The following is a 356-nucleotide window of genomic DNA, read 5'->3' as shown; positions in this document are numbered from 1 at the left end:
ACAGCGCGGTTTGGAATGGGGTGAACCCGCACGGGGGGAAGGCAGAGCTGGGGGGACCCAGACGTTTGGGGTGGTGCCAGATGTGGGGTGAAACCAGACCTGGGCGAAGCTCAGTGAGGGGTGAAGCCAGACCTGGGAAAAGCCAGATGGGGGACGAAGCCAGAGCTGGGAGAAGTCAGATGTGGGATGAATCCTGATGTGGGGTGACCCCAAGATGTGGGGTGAACCCAGACACGGAAAAAATAGCCGGGGGGCAAACCCACAGCTGGGCCAACTCAGATGTGGGGGTGAATCCCGACCTGGGAGAAGCCAGATGTCAGATGGGTGCGAATCCAGATGTGGGGTGACCCCAGACG

The sequence above is a fragment of the Corvus brachyrhynchos genome, unplaced genomic scaffold (assembly GCF_000691975.1).
Source record: "Corvus brachyrhynchos isolate BGI_N302 unplaced genomic scaffold, ASM69197v1 scaffold65, whole genome shotgun sequence".
Classification (NCBI taxonomy): Eukaryota; Metazoa; Chordata; class Aves; order Passeriformes; family Corvidae; genus Corvus; species Corvus brachyrhynchos.
This window is presented reverse-complemented; position numbering follows the sequence as displayed.